This window comes from Parasteatoda tepidariorum, chromosome 3 (assembly GCF_982258835.1).
Source record: "Parasteatoda tepidariorum strain Cologne lab strain chromosome 3, Ptep-v5.0, whole genome shotgun sequence".
NCBI lineage: Eukaryota > Metazoa > Arthropoda > Arachnida > Araneae > Theridiidae > Parasteatoda > Parasteatoda tepidariorum.
In genome coordinates this window covers 71,172,492-71,194,006 of record NC_141757.1, presented here as the reverse complement: position 1 = coordinate 71,194,006, position 21,515 = coordinate 71,172,492, and the positions used below count along the sequence as shown (strand labels likewise).

Genomic DNA, 21,515 nt, shown 5'->3' with positions numbered 1-21,515 from the left:
CAGGATTCGTTCGGATGCTCTCACAACTATAGTTGTGCACTCCAGTCCAGGGAGAATTAGGAAGCTTTATACAGTAGCCGTCGTAGTGATACATAACGAGATACATTCCCTTGGTTTAAAAGTTTTTAAGTTACAGCGAAATAAGTAAAAAGTAGAATTAAAGTTACCAATCTCCTGACTTAGCTATGGGGACCATATTTTTCTAATTGTAGCTTTGTGTACCAGTGAAACATGAAATTAGAATGTCATGATGCCACTATATAAGGCTTACAAACTGTGTCTAGACTGGGGTGCACAACTGTAACGGTTAGAGCATTCTATTACGATCCCGGAGGCAAGAAGGAACTTTTGATTATCGAAAAGAATACTGAAAATTTGCCACGCTATTACTTTAGTTTAGACAAACAAACGATTTTCACGGCATTTTAGAGTAGAGAACACTCTTATATGATAATCACTGTTGTACTACGTGAAGCTTTTATTATACAAAAATTAGTGTAAGTTTTCGAGGTCCATGAAGGTTAAAGTTTGAAACAAGAAACGGAATTAATCTAAAAATCACATTGAATTTAGAATTTATGATTTTATATTTTCGCAAAATTTAATGATAATTATAGATATGGAGTAGTAATGAGTTTTGATAATTTCACTTATAGAATTGGACAGCAGTACAGAGTTTTGAAATTTTTCCAATTTCTGGAGAATGATATAAATTATGCTTTTCTTTTGCACAGTAGAAAAAAGTTTAGGAAACTTTTATCAAAATGGATAACTAAAGATCTAGAAAAGGAATGGATTTATAGAAAGGTCTAGAAGGGTTACATAACTAAAGGTATAAAGTTTAGAATTTTTTTTCTCCAGTTTCTATGTTGTAGCCAAACCTCTGTTTCCAACCATTGCATAATAGCAAAAGCTTGTAAATATTTTTAAATAAAAAATGCCTTTTAGAAACTTGTAGCTGTAAGCAATAATTTGTTTTGCATATTTTGTTTGCCCTTAAAATAACTATAACTATAAAATAGCAATATTTTGTTTGCCCTTAAAATAACTTTAGTCAATTTTTTGAGGAAAAAATAAATAAAATCTATTTAATAAATTGTAAAATGTTTTTTAAATAACTGTAAAATTATTTTTTGAATTATAGATATTAATAAAAAATGTCTTTTCATTAAAACTTAGTATATCGAACTTGAATTTTTCACTAATGTGGAGGTCCGTTTCTAAACCGGTTAAAAATCATTGTCAATAAATTAATTGAAGCTATCTCTATCAAATCGACGAGTTCTGTGTCTGGGGTTTCTCTAATTTTATTATTCGTATCAAATAAATAAAATCAGAAAAATAAAAGTTTTATATTCACAAATATAGACTTAGAAAAAATTCAAATTCGTAAATATTAAAAGATTCGGAATTCCAACTTCTCATCTAATTAAATTTAGCATGTTATATTTTCTAAACTGCACCTGGATCCTTCTTCGTTTAAAGAATACAGATAAGAAATTATGTTTTTTCTTCTTCTAAAAACTAAAGTTGTGGGTCTGTTTTTTTAAATTTAATTAATTGCTTGATTAAATTCCGAAAAAGTTTTTAGACACCTTTTCTAAATCTGAAAAAATATATTTAAAAACTTATAACTGGAAATAGTTTTTTTAGACTTCATATTTTCTCTTACTACTAGATTTAGTTTTTTTGAGTCGAATGAAGTTTCATATCATCTCTAAAAACTTTTGCGATTCGCGATCGCAACGAACTATAGGGGGCGTTGTTGTGTGAGCCGCTTACCTGCGATTTCTATATGAACCGTCATTCAGTTACTCTGGAGACGTCGTTAACGTAGCGTGTAGCATTGCAACGTTCCTTCTTTATTGTGGCTAATTAAATTTAAAAAAGAAAAATGCTTGATATTCTTTCTTCTGCAAACGAAAACTAAATGGTATCTCTTTTTATTAGAGAAGGAATATCCAAAACGCATCGGAAAAATATTTGTACATTAACAGAAAAAAATATGTATATTTCTTATAAGAGTTAAAACCTAATTTCTCGAGAAATAGTATTACTAAATTTAATGATATAACATGAAAGGCCCATTTAAACTTTACATTCTATAGTTTTAAGAATCATATTACTTCAAAAATTAAAATGAACAAAAAGTATACATAAGCCTCATAATTTTATGAAATTTAATTTTGTAAGCAAAGTTTTTTGACAACAATTTTTATCAAAAAATTTCAAGTTTCAATAAAAATCATTATTTAGAAACTAAGAAACGTAAAATAAAGAATGCTGACGAAACAAAAACAAAAAAAACAATTCTTTTTTGTCGCCATTTTTAGTGCTACGAAAATTCGTCTTTGGGATTTGCCAAAAACAAAACAAGAAGCAATTTTATTTTTTCAGGAGGGAAATATTTTACCGAAAAAACGAAAATGTACCAATTCCCACAACATAAAACTTTATCTTGGTAAACGTACGTTTTGGAAATGTTATTTCATTTGGAATCTTATTTATCAGAGTTCATATGGCGATATGATTGTTTTGAATCTATTGTAAACTCTATATCGGCTCATTTTCCACCGAAATCCGATTGACTATTTTGATTTTAAATAAAGTGTTTTATTTTATGAATTGTCGCAAAAATTTTAAGTGTAGATTGGCGGCACTTAAAAACCGCCAAATCTGTAGCGGCGGTGGCGTTAATAAGTAAGTACCGAATTTTTATTCCATACTTTTCTGAATCATATTACTTCAAACATTGGAATATACAAGAAGTATACATAAACACATAATGTTATAATATTTAATTTTTCAGAAAAAGTATTTTGAGAACAATTTTTATCAAAAAATTATAATCTAAAAAACGGAAAATAAAGAATTCTTAGGATAAAAAAACGATTTTAAGAATTCTTTACATTGAAATAAAAACTTTCATATTGTTTCTTTTTTTATTATTCTTATAGTTCTTAATCAGACGTAAAAAACCATTCTGTAGAGAACCAACATCAAATGAAAAAAAAAAATATTTACAAGCAAATTTTTTATTGTAAAAATCATTGCACTTACCTGATTTATAATTCCCGGAGAATTCCAAAATGATAAGTTCCTTGTTTGAAAACTTTATTCTCAAATAATATATGCATAGTTTATCCCTTCATTACTTTTAGATAACATACTACACAGTAAAATTTTATAATTGATATGAATTTGAATATGTAGCTAAAAACAGAATAGCTGAATTCTAGTTGAAATTATTCCTTCAAAACAAAATAATAATTACCAAGAAAACGATTCAAATTTATTAATAATCAGCACAAATGAATCTATTTCAAGTAGTTCGGATGATTCTTTATTGTTGTTTTACGAATAATAGATACAGAAATATATACTGTTCTATAAAGAAGAACAATATTCTATAACTACATATTATACAGTTCTGTGCATATTCTGAATTCTTATTTATTCATTGGAATGACGAAAGCAATGCTGATTTCACTTTAATTTGTAATGAATTGAAGACAGAAAAAATTATTTTACCGTAATGCACACAATCTGTAACAGCAAGTTATCATGAAATTGGAAGTTATGTTGTTGGTAATAGAAAGGTAAAAATTATCCAGAAATTGTTCTTCAAATGCTTGGCGTGTTCTGCTTCAATGTTTGGCATGTTCTGATTAGTTTTTTCAAGAAGTTCTACCTTTTCCTTAGGGAAATTTTGCTTCTTATTTGCTGCTAATGAAATGGCGTCCGTCGTTGCCAATGGTTTTGTGGGAACTAATGTCCGATATTTTCAGTCTCCCGCTAGATGGCGTACTCGAGCGTTGCGATCGCGAATGAAATAGGTTCACTCAACACTATTTGTCTTAAAATCTGTTTCACTTAATACATAATTTAATTTTTAAGCCTAAAAATAATGTTTAGTATTTTTTAATCTATGAATGAAAAGGAATAATATTTGTACGTAATAAGCATTTTTATAACCATAATAATGTGGGCAAAAATATTTTATAACGTCAAGCGATAATGTATGTAATGTAATAGAATATTTGAACATCGTATTTTGCAGACGATTTTTATTTTTAGAGTCATAGAATAGTCTCTCTTTTTAAGTGTATGCAACAAATTATTACAGGTAAAAATAAATCGAATTTCTAAATGAATATTTGCCCTTTTTAAACCTTAAAGATGTAGAAGACTTAAATAAACGCAGAATAGTCAATTATATTTATTTTAAAGACGTACAATAGTATTTTTTTAATAGTATATAAAAAATTTATATATAAGAATAAATCTAATTTCGAAATGAATATTAGACTGTTTTGAAACTTATTTTGAAACTATTTAAAACTTATTTAAAACTTATTTTCAAACTATTTAAATTTTTTAAGAGACAAAGAAAAGTCAAAGGAGTTATTTAAAATTATTTTACGGGCGGAGAATAATAATTTTAGGCTAAATTCACGTAAATTTCTATAGGTAAGGATGAAGCTAATTTCTAAATTAATATTTGGTTGGTTTCAATTAATTATCCAGTCAGTTAGATTCAGTCAGTTATTTAAATAAATTTTTGTTTCATTATTTCAGTCAGTTACTTAAATTTTGTTTAAATCTTCTGTTAATTATTGTATAATTGCATATTAGATTTTCTTTGAATTAGTTATTCAGAGTTTTTAAATCGAAAACATTTAATGCACAAAATCACATCCTTAAAGTTTAATTTCCCTTTAACTTTATTGAAAATTTTGACGAATTTGTGTCTCAGCATAAATTGGTATTCAGTGTTCAAATTTTTGATTGATGTTCTTTTACATGCAAAAATTGAAAAAAAAACCCAACTTTTTTTTTTAATCAAATAAGGTCAGTTTCTTAAAATTATTTAGAAAAAATTTATGCTTAGTAAAATATTTTTTTTTTTACCTTTTTAAAAACTGAATTAAAAAGACCACTTTAAACCATTTAAATAATGCGGGGTTAACTGAGAAGAGATTCATTTTTGAAATTTTAAAATGCTAGCATGAAATGCCATTTTTTTTTTTAAAAAGTGAAATTATAGCTTAAAATTGATTTTTATTTTCCACAATTCACGCATTCGAATTTTTCGAATTTTTTTTTAAGAATTAAGAATCACTAAGAATAATTAAGAATTAAGAATCACTAAGAATAATTAAGAATTAAGAATCACTAAGAATAATTAAGAATTAAGAATCATTAAGAATTTTTTTTAAAGAATTCAATTAAGAAACGTGGTGGAATTTCAATTTGGATTTTAAGTTTTCGAATCATTCAATTATTTTATATCATAAACTTTTTTAATTATTGTCGCTCCTAAATGCATCGTTTTTGAATAAAAAAAAAAATCTTCGAATTAAGAAAATTGATATGATTTGAAATCCAGTTATCAGATAACAACTTGTTACGAGAGTCTTCCTTTTTTTTTTTTTTTTTTTTTTTTTTTTTTTTGTTAACTGTAAGTCATTACATACACATTACGTCATTTCATTTCCTTTTCAGGTTCATTCAGAAACACGCGAATCGTATTTGTTATATGTTCCTTTTAAAATTTACAAAAAAAAAAAAAAAAAAAAAAAAGAAGCACTGAAACAAAAAGAGTCTTTAAAATCTAAGATCAATGGAACATAAGATCAATAATATATTTCTTTATTTCACACACGTGTAATAACAAAGATTTTTCCATAAAAATTCTTGAGTGTCCCATTAAGTACTCTTCGGAATAAAAAAATTATTCTTTAGAAACAAGGACTATATTCTTCACAACTTTTCTTAAAACTTATGTGTTTATCCATTTACCACTAGTTGGCGCTGGCAAGAATAAAGATTGGCGGGAAACGAAATCTGCTGTCCCTTCGTGTTCTCTGTCGGTGTCGGTATCATCCACGCTTTGTGGGTCGCATTGGGGAGTTCGCTGGGTTTTGTCGGGAATGATTTCTTGTAGATCGAGTTCTAAGATTTTATTGCAATGGTTTTTTTAACCACCCTTCGAATAAATTGTTCTCTCTTGATCAAAAGGGATAGTTGTCTCTAAGGATCCGATAGAAGAATTTTTATCTTTGTGTTTACCTGGTTTTAGCTTTGTTATTTTGACATACGGTAAGAAATTTTTAATGACTATTTTTGTTCCTGATTATTTAAAAATTGTTTTTTTTTAGAGTAAAATATGAAAGAATATGCAAGAAAAATAGTGTAATAAGAAGATACTGTACATACAAGACATAATTTAACGGATGACTTAAAATCTTATTTGTAAACGAAAGAATTCCCGTAATGGAAAAAATAATGTTATTTCATTTTTTTAAAATCGATATCTAATTAAAATTAGTGAATTAATGGGTTCTACAATAAAGAGTTAATGTTATAAAATGAATGTTTTCAAAAGGAATAAAAATGTTTGCAAAATTATTTTGTGAAGAAATATCCTTACCCAAACCATTTGGTTTATAATCTGTTTCACTCAATGTATGATTTAAATTAGATATCTAAAAATTTTAGTATTTTCAGACTAGTTTTTCTTATCTGCAAACGAAAAAATGAATAAAAGTCTACTATAGTTACTCAGAGAATAAAATTATGATCTAGAATACGATAAATTTTGGTGTGTTACTGGTTCTTTGGGAACACCAAAAAGTTCCGCAATTTTATTAAGTGATTTAATAATAATTTTGCTAAAATTAACATTCAATTATGATAAATGCGGTAAAACTTGTTTTTTTTTCATAACATATTAGAGCATGGAACAAAAACCACTCATTTGGTTAAATTTACTTTTGAATTTTGTATCCATAACTAAATATGTGGTAATCCAAATGAATGATTTAAATACCGTATATTTTTGATTTAGACTAAAATTATATACATATACTATTTTTCATTTTTATTGGAAATATCATTACTAAACAGTGCGGTAATTTTAACATCACTTTATGTTGATAATTTTTTTTTTTTTAAGAATTAAGAATCATAAGAATAATTAAGAGTTAGGAATCATTAAGAATTTTTTTTAAATAATTTAATTAAGAAACGTGGTGGAACTTAAATTTGAATTTTTAATTTAAGAATCATTCAATCATTTTGTATCATAAACTTTTTTAATTATTGTTTAAATATGAAACTTTTTATAGATTGGTTGGCTTTTAATAAGCGGTTGTATAAAATACAACTAATTTTTCTTGCTGATAAAGATGTAAAGAAAATAATAATGTAATCGCTTTAGTAGCGGGGAACTTTAATTAATTGACATATATTTAATTGTCAAATATTTTATTGATAATTTGTCTATACTTGATATATTTTTTAATAGATAAAATTATATTTTAGTCTTTTCTCAGCCCTTTAATGTTAAAGTATAAAAAACACTTTTAGCGCTTCAGAACACACTTCAAAACACGAAATAGTGGTGCTTAAGCGCTGAAATAGAAATTGGTATCTTGAAAATATATTATCAAGTGTTAATAAACTGTAATAATAAGTTCTTAATAAGTGTTAATAAACTATAATAACTGAACTTTTTTTATCTTTCAAGTTTTAATATCATGTTAAGCTAAGATGGTTTTATTTTATAATTTGCTGCAAATTTGCGCAGTTCAGCGCTCGTCAGAAACTTATTGATGAATGAGTAACAAGTTAAAATTAACCGCTCAATTAGACGTAATAATTTTAATTATCCAATTAAAATTTAACTTTAAAAATGTTTTACAAACTCATAAGAATATTTGCTTAATAAACAAATCTTTAAAGTGAGGAAAAGGACTTAGATTTTCACTTAGCCTGCAAATGAATTGTTTAAAATATAATTTTTTAATGCTGAATAAAATTTTTAATTTTTAATGAAATGATTTTTAAGTACTATAATAATGAGGCTATAGTAACGATAATGAACTTTAAAATTTAATGAAAAGGATAAAATGTTAAAATACATTTTACGTTACAAATACGAGTGGTTTAAAGGTATTTTGTGCGTTGTGTTCAATTTAAAAAATAAAATGCATGCACTATTTTTAAACTTGAAGTTGTAAAATCAAGCATTGTCTAAAATTTACATAACTTATAAAAGGTGCACTTCGCATATCGCTATCACTTAAAACGAGTGCACTTTACATAGATCTTTTGCTAACAAATAGTTCTAGCTTATTTTATGCAACTATCTTTTCTGATAATTTGTTTTTGAAAATTGTTGAATAGCTATCAATTTTAATTTTTATTTTTAATAAAATATTATACAGCTTTCATTTCGCTGGTTGGTTTGAGAAAAATATTATTTTGTCTGTTGTTTAAAACTTGAAAGCTAAGTTTAAGTCTTTTTTATTTATTTGTTTTTACAAATAAGGATTCAGAAGTTTTCTACACTTAGACTTCGACGCCTTTACTATACTAAAATGTAAAATTATCGAAGTATTAGTGAACACGATTAGTTAATATGGCAATTTTAAAACCTGCTTAAAATAAACGTTATGCGATTTTCTATTATTTAAAATGTTTTGTATTATCAAATGCAAAATATCTACATTCTTTACAAAAAGAAATTATATAGAATTCGTTGCGGAAGAGTTTGTTATAGCGAAACTCTTACTGCAACCGCTTACTGCAACCGTAAGCTATATTTAGTTCTTTTTCATTCTATCGCAAAATAAATACGCACAAAGCTTTGAATTAAATTTATTTGTTTTTTGGCGATACGTAGTTTGTTTATTCTATTTGATACGATAAAGTTAGATGTTACTATCAAGGTATAAAATGTTTTTTTCTCCCAGAAAGATGTTTCTGTCTTTCTATTGAATGAATATCGAGAATTCCGTGATAGATCAAGCTGAAAAGAAGTGATATTTCAGAATGAAGAATAAAATGTATTATGGGATGTTTGCTTAAATTCTTTAAATAATTATGTACTTTAAATTTATTGTTTAGTAATATTAAAGTATAGGCAAATTCTGCTTTCGCATTTACTATAATAAAGACTCTAAATTAAGGTTTTTAAATTATACCCATTGCTGTAAAATATTTTGTTTCTGAAGCATTGTCTTTGTAAATCATGCTTTATTAAATATATTATGATCAAGTATTTCAAGATTTATAGAAAAAAAGTAAACAGCAAACATTTAAAACGATTCTAAATATTAGTAATCTATTAAAAAGGTATTCAAGGTAACTTGAGTAAAAGTTAATTAGATTGTAAGTTTGTAATTCATGTAAATTTTGAAAGTTCCTTTTACGTATTTCTTTTGAAAACATAAGTAGAGTTAAAAATGTTTCTAGCAAAAAAGCACAATTTCGAAAATTTTTTGTTATATTTTTCTGGAATACTTTCGGATACTTTAATATTTGCGGAAAAAAGTTCAAAATTTGAAAGTTTTGCAATCATCTGAATTTTTTTTCTGATTTTTACATTTTAAATTTCCTAAATTCTTATTTTTTTCTTTCTAAATACGTTTGATTTTCCTGTTTTCCTGTTTGGATCTATGCTCATTATGCGAATCTGCAGTTTATCGACATTTAATGAAATATAATAGCTCTCGGATTTAAGGAGAAACATAATAACTTTGGGGAGACAGTTATTTGCAAATGTTTAAAGAATTTTATGTAAATATGGTGAATTAGAGAATTTTATATAATTATTTGTGTTTTCAAAAGTACCTTGTAGAGAGCAATAATATCTCCGAACATAAAATTATACAAATCTAGTGCATGAGGTATACAAATGCACTATTATTAGAAATCATATTCACTAGTCATCATCATTGCCACAACAGCCCGTGGTGAGCCTTGGCTTACTGCAGAATATTTCTCCACGCAATTATCTTTGTTTCCAGATCTTGCAATAGACAAATGATTTTAAGATCCACGGTTATAGAGTCCAATTATCGGAGTTTTGGGTACCCTCTAGATCTCTTACAATCAGTTGGTTTATGTCTGAAAATCTTATATGTTGCGCTAGTTGCATGTAAATGGCAAATACACTCTATAACAAAAAAAATCGACGCACCAAGAAGAAGTTGTCCGATTAGAACGAAAATTGGTGAATAGGAAGACAATGTACAGAATAGTAAATGATTAAAATTTCAGAACAATTGAATAATTTATTGCAGAGTTACAGTAACAAGTTCAATAAGGTGTTGACCCGCCTCTAGCATGGATACAATCTGCCACATGGCGTGGCATAGACCGATAAAGCTCCCGGATGGTCTCTTACGCTATTTCCTGCCAAATTCGATCCAATTGTCAAACGAGGTCATCAACATTCCGTGCCAGATGCAATCGCCTTCCCATCATATCCCAGACATGCTCGATGGGAGAGAGATCTGGTGATCTGGCAGGCCAAGGAAGAGTTTGACAAGCTTGCAGACAGTTCATAGCAACATGTGCCGTATGTGGTCTGGCATTGTCCTGCTGAAAAACCAGCCCAGGGCGCTGCAAAAGGAACGGAAGCAAAACAGGTCTTAGGATGTCGTCGACGTACCGCTGTGCAGTAAGTGTACCTCTAATTACGACCAAAGGGGTTCGACTGTCAAAGGAAATGGCACCCCAGACCATAATGCCTTGTTGAGGGCCAGTGTGGCGTGCAATAGTGAAGGCAGGATCCCACCTCTGCCCTGTGCGTCTCCAAACACGTCTTCGATGATCGTCAGGACACAGTTGGAAGCGGGATTCGTCGCTAAGGACTATACGTCCCCAGTCGGCATCATTCCAGCCATATCTGTTCAAAACATTCATGCTTACGAAATTTCAAAGCAATCGGATGATTGCTTCTTGGTGCGTCAATCGTTTTGTTATAGAGTGTATTTCAATAACAGATCTCCTTTCTTTTTGTTTCGCGTCATGAATTTTATTGCATCAATTTCGCAATAAATTTCGTAAATTATTTGCCTTTCTTCTGTGGAAATTGTTTTCGTTAATTTCAAAAAAATTGTTTCATAAGATTTTTCTTTTTCTGATGGTAATATTTGTAGTTTTTCATACATACGTCACAGCGTGAAAAAGAAGTATGGTCAGAACTAACAGAACATGATGAAATTAACCGTGTTTCTGCCTCTATGTGAACAGTAGAAAGTTCGGAAATTTTTACCGAAACTATTTGGTAATGCTTTTGGTAAAATTAACAATAAAATATGTTATAAAATTTAGAAAATGTGATAAAATTTCAGAATTTTATCATGGTACCTTAGAGCATGGAATAAAAACCATTTATTTGGTTAAATTTACTATTTCCTATATTTTACTAAATGTGTGGTGATAAGAACTATAATTCTGAAAATCAGAATTTCTGTTTAACTATTACCTTCTTAACGGAAAAATTATCAAATCAATGGTTTACACTTTGTAGGTTTTGGATTTTAGTACCGGAGTTATGGTTTTTGTTAATACCAAAAGTGCCATTACCATGCTGTACGGTAATTTTACCAGACTGTTTCCACCGTACAGGATTGGGCGTTGAATGGTTTTGCGTAGAATCAGTTTTGTATCTTTTTTTTTATGTATTTTGAAAAAAAATCTCTAAAATATTCACTATTTACTGGCCTTTGTATTGCACATTAACATTCACTATTAAAAATCATATTTGTAGGATATATTTTTCTCAAGTTTTGTAAAACAGCAAGAAAAATAATTATAATAATTCTACGATAATTTCTGAAAGATCCTGTCAATAACCAAAATTCGTCAATGATAATTTCTAAAAGATTCTTTTAATACAAATAAATCGCCAATGATAATTTCTGAGGAATGGATATTTACTTTCCTCGTGTTAATTCTAATTACCAAAATTGTTAGAAGTTTTTGAATCTCTCACTTTCCTTTTCTGAGCATTTAACCTTTACTTTGACTCCTTTTTCCTTAAATTCTTAACTTAACTCTCTCTACTGCCCTTCTACTAACCAAGAATTTGACCCTTCTATAATTGATTCAGCTCTTTCTAAACTTACTATATCCAAACGTACTCCCTCTTCCGATCCCTACAGTGAACTTCTTACTTAGCCATTTTTCACCTCCGTTTGCTACAAAATGTTAATATCCTGTCCTATTTCAGCTTTTAAGTCATTTTCAAACTTGCTAACAAAATTAAATTTAAGTGTCTTGAAGCGTTTATCAGTATTGAAAATTGGTCACTTATCTTGCCGATAAAACCTCAGCTACATCAAATAAACCGGACGCGCTTTGAAGTTAAGATTAAGGGAACATCATAGATTCGTCTACCATCAAGAATTAAATAGATGATTTATTGCTGCACATTGTTGGAGCATTTGATAACGCCAAAATTCTTTCCACCCATGTCATATCAGCTCATCTTGATGTTCTAGAATCCTGTTTCATTATTATAAGCACCAATTCCTTAGTATCTTCTACTCACGATAACATTTGAAAATACATTCTGCCCGGATTAACATCTCTTAATTACCGCAGTTTTTCTAGTTCGTTTCTTTTATTTTCCTCTTATCTTTCATTTTATTGTTGACAACTGTGCGTTTTCCTTTTCAAATTTGCTTTGTCTTTATCATTCACATCTGGTGAGTCTATTTCAGAACTCTCGAAACGTCGTTTATTCCAGCTTTTTAATTTTTGGAGCAAATGGAGCTTTTACATTATCAAGTATGCAAGTTATTTGATTACAATTTAAATATCTTACACACATTTAAATATTATATCATCATCTTGAAGTATTTTGAGACAGAAAGATGATAGATAAGCAGTTTTAAGCCTTTTAAGACAGAAAATATTGAATGGTAATATTTGTTCTAAAGCGACAAAATTATTAGAGTTGTAGTGCAGTCATTGTGAGGGAAAATATTGAAATATCTACAATAGCTCTAAGCGTTTTGAATGAAAACTATTATTGTAAAAATTAACAATGGTCAAAATATAAGCTTTAAAAAACATTTTCGTAATAGCTCTTGGTCCAAAAAATATTTCACAAAAGTATTTGCTAAGAGGAAAAGTTTTTCTTATGGAACAGTGATTTATAACCAAAACGATAAATTAAGGTACATATTAGAACAAGACATCGCGTAAAACGTTTTGTGTGCTTCTAAGTGCCTAAGCTCTTCTTTCTACGTATCAACCTCTTTTCCAAAAAAAAAAAAAAAAAAAAAAAGACTGTTTTCTGGAAAACGACTTTCTTGACAGTCAAAATAATTGATTGAGAACAAATTTCGTCATCAAAAAATTTAAGAACCTTTTTTTATGCTTTTTTGAGCATTAAAATTTTTCTAACGTGATTTTGGAAAGGAAATGTGGAAGGATTGGTTGGATATAAATTTTATGTTAGTCATTTTGAGAGATAGGAAATAATGTTAGCATTGAAATAAAGAAATATTAAGAAATACATTTAAAGCCAATCTTTCATCTATAAATAGAAAAGGCATGAAAAATTATACGAATAAATTTACCTTCTTTATGTTATTATATTTTTATCACTCACTTGGGGTATGAGGCTGTTAAAATTGGTGAATTAAGACAGATCAACCTTTTTTCAAGGAAATTCTTTGGTAATTGTCACTCGTGTAGTACAAAATTGCTGAAACTATAGATGGGCAATTCCATGGAACTGTCAACTTTTAAGTGAAATTTTTTTTTTTATGAATTGCATATTTTAATTTTAAAAATATGTTCAAAAGTAGCAAAAGTCTACATATTGCCGTTTCATTTTTGATAATTTTAAATTTTTTGAATCTGGCAGCATTCTAAAGTAATCACATGACTGACAAGTGAATTGTTCACATTTGTGCTCAAATTGTTTTCTTGAAAAATACTTATAAAATAAAAGAAATGTATCTTTCTTTTGCAATATTTTGATAAAAATATGCATATAGAAAAAAATGTAAACATTTTAAGTTTAATATATAAAATAAAAGTAACTTCTTTTACGTCATTCCGTCACATGTTTTAATAATGCATAAATTTCCAGAGAACGAAGATAAGATGTGACATTGGCAAGTTAGATATAAAACCTCTTCAGAGACAACCTAATTTTCAAACTGTTGAAATTTTTACTAATTCTTACATAAATATTAATCCTGTTTATCTGTTACATTCTATTTATCATTTACATGTTAATAAAACATTTTTTAAATGTAGGTTTTCTTCTACTAAACTTTTTGTCATTCCGTCACGGTCATTCCGTCACAGCAAATAGATGTTAATAACTGCTAGCCAACCTGAGGTTAATTTTCCAAATTCACATTTTACATTGCTTACACATTATACTAAAAGTATAAAATAGTTCAGAAAAATAATAGCTGCAAAATTCGCAGAAACTACCAGTTCTAAGCGGCATGCCAAAAGCTTGGTTGCCAAAATGTCATTCCGTCACGCAAATAAAAAGTTCGTAAAATTAAAAGTAAAAGAGATAGAAAATCCTGTTTTTTTAGTTTATGAAGCGCATTATGCCAATAATAATGATATGCATGAGAAAAATTTTTTTTATTTGAAATTAGATACATAGAAACTTCAATTAATTGTTATTTTGAAAGTCAAAATGTCATTCCGTCACATATGGAATTGCCCAGATGTCTGTTTTTCAATTCATTGTGACCCATCTCATGCCTGAGACATTGTAAAAGTTGATTAAAACTTTTTTCTTTCTATTAGACAGCTTTTTAGAAGGGAAATATTGTACAATATTTTGTCTAAATAGCTATGGTCATTCGTCATTATAGACTGACCAAATAGTTACGGTACTGTAAACACATTTTGGAGATGAAGTCATATTTTGAAGACTCATTTATAATGATTATTCTTCACGAATATTCAGTCAATCAATTATTTTACAAACGTTTGTGATTTTAAAAATATACTAAATGCGTTAAAATAGTTAAAGAAAAACTGTGAAAAGTGTTTCGATTTTTTCACGTGAGCTTATTTTTCATTGGAGTAGATAAACTTTTGAAAAATTCGAAATGAGTTATGAATCAACGCACTTTTTTGAAAAATCAAAATAGAATTTTATCTCAGTTAAGAGCAAATCGAAAGAAAATCAGAATTCAAAATTTGCTTAAAAATGTTAAAGAATAAAATCTGATATTAGGTATCATTCTCTGTTTCTTAATAATCGAACATTTTTTAAATGTTAAACATAAATGCTTGATAATAATCGGATGCAGTTTCATGTAATTTAAATTTCAAACAGCTGCAGAATTATTCACAAGTAATATTGTGTAATTCGGACGTAAGTTTTAAATATCTTCTGTTATTATCAGTTAATTAGTTTAAAATGTATAATATTTTAAGTAACTATTAAAGAAACTAAAGTTACTACAAAAAGAATTTTCATTGTAAAATACTCAATTGCATGAAATCGAAATTAAACAGAATAACTAATGAACGCAATCTTAGTTTTTAAAAAAGAATGCTGAAAAATCTGAGTACGCTAAGATTATCACAGCTTTGTAGATATTAACTAATAAATTGATAGCCATCAATGCTTTAGTTTTCTCACATTTTTAACTCTTTTTTTTTAAAAAAAAAATCATGTTTTTCAGCACATTATTTAAAAATTCATTCCATTCTCCTAAAACAAAAGACAGGGTTCAAAAAAAAAAAATTCCACGTATTTGATAGCTAATAGTTGAATATTTCCTAAGTAATTATGAATTAAATTTAACACCAATTACATAAATAATCGTCTGCCATGATCGTAAGACTTTTTTTCATAAACGTTAAAATGGAAGTCAATAATGCAAATATTTATTCCCTAAGAATATTAGATTCTTCATTTCCTTTCCGACTCGTGTTAATGAAAAACTTTTTTTCACGGCAAACACGAGGTTTCTCTACGAGATATCATCTTCAGCTAGGAATTCGACTTATCATCTTGACGGATATTCACAATCTATATTGATTCATAACTCATTTCGAAATTGTGAATCGATTTTTAAAAGGAAATATTTATTTAAGCTATTTGAAAAATTATTTTCACTCCCCTGACTTTTGAAATTAATTAGGTTTCGAAATATGTACAAAGAAGTTTCAAGAAAATATTAGCGGTGAAGTGTGTTGATTATAGTTGTTTAGAATATTAGAATACATTCTTCAAGTATTTTCATTTTCTTAATCGGAAAAAATCATTTAAATGAGTTTTGGATATTTTTGAAAACTATTATTGGAAAATACAATTGGGTACTTGCAACTCGAGAAGAAGAATACCGCTTAAATCACGTGGTTGCGCCTTATCACGTGGTTTTGTTCATAGCCTGTTAACGTTACAGCTATTTCGCTTGGCTTATTACCGCACTGAATCAATTTTCGGATCAGATTTTATTGGATACCACCAATCTACGTCAGGCATGGGTGTCGAACCTCATTGGTTGCAGAGTTGAGGCATAAACAAATGTCACGATGCAGCAACGCATGACGTCCAATTCAAGACACAAGTGAGAAAAGGTATCAAGAGAATCTAGTGATGTTTTAAAAAAATACTATTGGAAAAATCAAAAAGGTTCGAGCGAGAAGGACCAAGTGATGTTATAAAAAGTGGCAAAATTGTCCTGGGTTTAAAACATGATATGTTTTTTTCTTGATAGGCTATTCAATAAGAAAATTTTTCATGGGAGATAGTAGTTTCTGAATTGCTTTCTAATGCTGTTATACTTTCTATAGTTGATGTTTCTAAACTGACTAAATCACTTTTTCTACTAAGAACTCATCAATCTCTGTATCCCAATAATACAGAGAAGTGAATCTCTAAGTACTGAAATATTAACGATAACTTTTTAAACAATTGCTAATTTTAATTATCGTTTTTTAAATTAATAACACTAATGTTAAACACCTGTATTTAAAATTTATAGCATTTATGTCTAATATTATGATTTTAAAATATTTGTAAATATTCTGAAATAGAGAAAACTTATTAAGATTGTTAACAAGTACGGAGTTTAAAGAGTTTAATTAAAACCCTATATGAGGAACCATAATTATTTTTACCACAATTTTATCGAAGCAATTTTTACTCTGTTTGACTGCTGTATAAAGCATTTTCCTTATTACTATTCGGGAAACTGAGATGTTTAGAGTATTATTAAAATAAATTTTATTTTTCGATTTATGTTGTTTCAAGTACCATAGAATTGTACGACCACGATATTTTTTAAAAAGAAATTGTTGCAGTTGCTTTCAAGACCACGTAATTTAACTGTCGGGGTCATGCATGCCTGAAATAACATAAAAATAAAATTTTTTAATATCCCTTTTTAAATTTGCTCAAATAATCTGGTAATGTGAACTTGATTCGCTCTTTACTGAGGAGAAATTATGAAATTATTGAGAAATGAAATTTTATATTAAAATTTTTTATTCGATTATAATATCGGTAATATTTTTTAAAGTGTGTCATCCAATGTCATGTTTTATAATATTTAAAAAAAGTTCTGTAACAATTTAATTTCGAGTTAGAGAAATTAATTTTAACAAATGCTAAAGTTTAAAAAATCTATAAGATAAAAAAGTTCTATAGTACACAATCATAAATTCATTTTTATTCTGTATTTATTCCTTGAAAATTATTTCATGACATTTTATATTGATAATAATGGAAAATAGAAAGTAATTTTCCCACCTTTACACTTTTAAATTAGAAAATTATCTAAATTTCTCTAAAATCGATTGCCTAATGATGAGCAATACTTAATCTGAATTAGTTCATGGTGTTGAAGACTTAGTCTAAGTTATAATAGCAGGTTTTATCTGGTAATTTCCAAATCAAAACTATTTATAAAGTTGGCTGAATGTAAAATCAATTTATTGGTTCGAATTCTTCCTTTTCAATATCCAATAATAGCAGAATATTTCTGACAATTTATTGCTTCCACTTCAACTGTATAATCAGTTTTAACTTTTCAGAGCGCTTTCGAACGTGGTTGAAATGATATTGCTAATTTGTAATAAGCACGAAGCAATTACCATCTAAAAATTGGAACATTTGTTTACTGGTGCTATTTTCGAAATGTCAGATCATCAAATATAAATAAAGAACCTGGTTTAGTTATCTTTTGAATTTATTTGTGACAAGTTTTGTTTCTGAAAAATATTATAATGGGTTTTTTTACCTTTTACCTTCTTATGAATTCGAAAAAGTGCGTGATCGACTGTATCTGTGCATTTTGGGATATTAACTTTCTTTCTAACGAGAAAAAATCGATAAGAGTTATTTTTACATAGGAGTTATTTTTTTATGCATTATTTTAAATTAAATTTAAAGAAAATAAAAGCAGCCTCACTTTTGTAATAGTGAAATATAATAACTGAAATAAGTGCTGAATACTTTAAAATTGGTATTGAATAAAAGTTTAATAAATAAAAAACTTTTAAAAGTAGTTGAATTTTAATGGTACAAGTCTGCGCTTTAAAAATTGATTGCATTTCATAAATTTTATTTATTTAAAAAAGAACATCAACTATAGTTTAAACATATATTTTCAGAGCCATTTTGTGTTTCCCTATTAAAATACACTATCTACCAATAGGTATTTGGACACCTATGCAAATGACTATATCTGCGGTCCTGAGATACGTCAAGCCCTCCACCTGTATAGATCGTGTAGGGAACAACAACGACATTAATCCCATATAAGATGCCTACTGCACTATTTTGGATGACATTCGTTGTGGCAGTTCTACAGGGTGGACCCCTTTTACTTCCAGGACGAAAATGACATCTGTCATGTTGCGAGGGTTACCAAGGCTTGGTATGGTGCCAATGGGGTTAATCGAATGGACTGGCCTGCCCAAAGCCCAGACCTGAACCCTATCGAGAACCTCTGGGACGAGTTGGATCCCCGAATTAAGGGGTGTACTACCCGTCCAAATTAGATGAAGGAACTTACATGTCTTCTCCAAGCTCAGTGGAAGAAAATACCACTTGCTGTCACACAAGGACTTGTGGAAAATATGCCCCGGAGGGTTCACGCTGTAATTGCCTCTAGTGGAGGCTCTACCAACTATTGATTATGAATAAAGTTTGTTTTTCTTTTCAATCACACGTGTTCAAATACTTATTGGTAGATAGTGTAGTAATAGTTTGTTCCATATAAGTAGTGTTTTAGAAAACAAAGTCAGTTGACCACTTTTATCGAGCATTCATGCAACAACAAGAAAAACAAATTCTTGAAATAGGTTTAGTTTTGAACCAACTGACCATTTGGTTTCCAGAGAACATTCTACAAATATAATTAATTTCTAAAACGGTAGATATGTAGAAACAAAATCGAATTTCTTGGCATAATATTAAAACGAGCATAAAATTTGGATTAAGATAAATTTCTGGTATCATTTTAAAGAATATAATTTTATTTAATGTGGCATTATTTACAAACGGGCAGAAAAAAACTTCTGCTTTAAAACAGAGACGTTTTTGTGTTTTTCATAACTTAAAATTTCATTTTCCTGATATTAACAATTTTTAGCATCGAAACCTTATTTTTAGTTCCTTTTAGACTCATAAGCAGAAAGAATAACGAATACTAATAAATTTTAGAATCTATACTAGACGCATACTTGCAGTATGTATTAACAGTATCAAATATCCAGTAAGAGTTCAACAGCCTTTTTTTGAAAGATGGCCACATGAAAGATTTTTTTAGCCATCGGGCCTACGGAGAATTTTTATATCTACTGTTAATAACTTAATTATTCAGTAGTGAGCAATATCCATTTTTGTTAAAAATTAAGTTTATAGAAGGTTCTTAACTTCGTTGGAAAACAAATTTCATTACTTTTTGACTGTATATAAATTACTTTTTCAAAAAATGTTTTAAGATAAATCCTTGAACCACATTTGTTATCAACTTGCTTTTGGTTAGGAAAATAAAAATCTCTTAATCTCGCAAAATTTAAATCGATTGTCACCAGCATTCTGGAAATTTAATTTTATAATTTCATTGTTTTTTCCAAATTTATTGATATTTGTTTGAAAAATGCGCAAATTTCTTATGTTTATTTTGTAAGTTTTTCTAAATGTAAGGTGGTGAGTTATATAGATCACTTTGACCATTAGAGGATAGCATAGGGCTTCAAGGCGACAGGTTGTGTACCAAGTTTCTCTAAGTAGTGTAGAGAGCTGCCTTTTAGGCGTAGCAAGAATCTTTTTTATAAAATAAATTAATAAAGAAGTAATAAATTAATGTGAAATAAATAGACCTAAATGTAGTACATCTTTTGTGACCATAAAGAGTGATAGATAAATTGAAATAAAATAACCAAATTATTCAAATTTTTTAATACATGAAAATGCGGCAAATAAGAAAAAAATAAAATTAATAAATTATTTATAAACATACTATTTGATTGAGACTTTGCATTTTTTTTGCAACATAACATATGATAGTAATGCAGTGTCTGAAATACTTGAATCATTTGCGTTACGCAACCGATAGCTGACAGTTTAAGTTTCATTCTAAAGAACAAATTGAGATATTTCGTTGTGTTTTGGGAATTTAATTGAGCATGGAAGATCAAAGTGTTCATTTTTGATATATATTAATATTTTGACATGTTTTAGTATTTTTTTCCCTTAAAGAAAGAAACACGCGTCAAGCTTGTAAAAAATTGCGTAAAACTTACGGTGAAGATGCTCTACAGGAACGTTAATGCCCTAACTGGTTCTAGAAATTCCGAGTTGGTGATTTTGACTTGAAAGATGCTCCTCGATCAGGAAGGTTCACCCGTATTGATTTTGACACAATAAATAGAGTCGAACCCACGTTACACGGCACGAGAGATGGCAGAGGCATTGAACATCAGTTAAAAAAGAAGTGTTCAAGTCTATCTAAAGAAACTGGGACACGTAAGCAAGTTCGAAATTCGGGTTCCTCATGAACTCGAAGAAGTTCCTCTGGCTGCACGAATAAATATCATCTGAAACTTGAAGAAAGCGACCCTTTTTTAAAACGAATGATAACTTTTGGGGAGAAGTGGATTTTATACAATTAATTTTGGTTGCGAGGTGAAGATTCGCTATCAACGACTTCAAAACAGAAAATTCACCAGAGAAAGGTTATGCTCTCAGTGTGTTTTGAAATTGAAAGGGTGTGGTATTTTTTGAGCTCCAACCATGGAATGGAACAATCCATTCAGATATATACTGTTTAGCCATTAGGCAGTTTGAACGAAACTGTCATCCAGAAACGTCATGAGCTCGTCATTCGTAAACGATTAGTGTTCCATCACGGCAACGCGAGACCATTCACAACTTTGGTGACTCGTCAAATGTTATTGGAGCTTGGATGGGATGTTTGGACCCACCTACTATACTCGCTTGTCCTTGCGTCGTCTGTCTTCCACTCGTTTCGGTCTCTTCAAAATTCCTTGCGTGGAGTAATGTTAAATTCAGATGAGGCTATAAATCAGCACCTTGTCCAATTTTTCTACGAACGAGTAGTTAAGAAGTTCACCTAAAGATAGCAAAAGATTATCAAACAAAAAAGAACATATATAATTTATTAACTTTTAACCTTTATATAAATTTATGACTTAAAAAAATTTGTGACTGAATTATAATATATAAATTTATGACTAAAAAAATA

General features: G+C 28.6%; 1 protein-coding gene across 1 annotated transcript in view; it reads left to right on the top strand.

Annotated features, from left to right (window-relative positions):
- The first annotated feature begins 5,806 nt into the window (after positions 1-5,806).
- Ac76E (adenylate cyclase type 2 Ac76E) overlaps positions 5,807-21,515 on the top strand; it is a 187,062-nt gene continuing 171,353 nt past the window's right edge. The window contains exon 1 of the mRNA XM_016069209.4: positions 5,807-6,102. The gene's annotated coding sequence lies outside the window, so the exon portion shown is untranslated. The remainder of the gene's footprint in view (positions 6,103-21,515) is intronic.